At 42.8% G+C, this 890-nt stretch overlaps 1 pseudogene; it reads right to left on the reverse strand.

Annotated features, from left to right (window-relative positions):
• Positions 1-385: 385 nt before the first annotated feature.
• LOC129621935 (T cell receptor alpha variable 8-3-like) lies at positions 386-890 on the reverse strand (annotated as a pseudogene).

An 890-nucleotide genomic window follows, 5' to 3' on the forward strand; every position in this document is an offset into this window, starting at 1 on the left:
CCCTAGAGATGAGATCAATATTGTAAAGAAAATTTTCTGACTTGTGTTATATCAACTCACATGGCTAACCTCAAACTATTATAACTCAGTCCATCACTATTCCAAATGACACCAGAGTAAGTAACTTTCTCCAGCTTGTTGAAAATTCGATGGCCTCATTTTCCCTAGAATTCAGATTCTAGAGGACAAAAATGCCAAATTTTGGAAAACAGGAGTCTTTCCTTTGCAAAATGATAAAGAAAAAAAGAATAGAAAAGACAAGAAAAAATGAAGAAAAGAAAAATCTAAGATGCCCATGGGAACCAAACACGTCCAGGATTCTGTATTGTCTGTACTGTTTGCCTTCACAGAACATGCCAACTTCCTAAATATAACAAAGACTGAGCTACAGTGTCCCAGGAGGTTTGTGTTCAGCCCCTCCTGCAGTCCCAGGCACTGTGTCACTCAGAGCACAGAAGTACTTGGCCGAGTCTTTCCAATGAGCTGGTATTTTCCTCAGGTGGAAGGACTTCTCACTCCTCCTAAATTCAGCCTCAAAACCTTTGATGCCTGAAACAAGATTGTCTCCAGACACGTACTTCAGGAGAAGCTGGAGTCCTTGGCTGGGGTACTGCACGTACCAGAAGAGAGATGGTGAAACAAAAGATGAGTAGTTGCACTTCAGCTCCAGACGGGCTCCTTCAGAGACAGTGATGTGGTCATCAGGCTGGGTCACTGACTGGGCTCCAGCTCCTGCTGAAACATCAATGCTGAATCAGTGAACTCAGCTAAAACAAAAAGTCTCTGTTCAACACGGAGCAATATTCCATGTGTGGACAAAGGAATAAAATGGAGCAGTACTCACTCAGAAACAGGAGCATCTCAAGCATCAAGGTGAACACCAAGGTCAT

This window comes from Bubalus kerabau, chromosome 10, assembly GCF_029407905.1.
Source record: "Bubalus kerabau isolate K-KA32 ecotype Philippines breed swamp buffalo chromosome 10, PCC_UOA_SB_1v2, whole genome shotgun sequence".
In the NCBI taxonomy this organism is placed as follows: domain Eukaryota; kingdom Metazoa; phylum Chordata; class Mammalia; order Artiodactyla; family Bovidae; genus Bubalus; species Bubalus kerabau.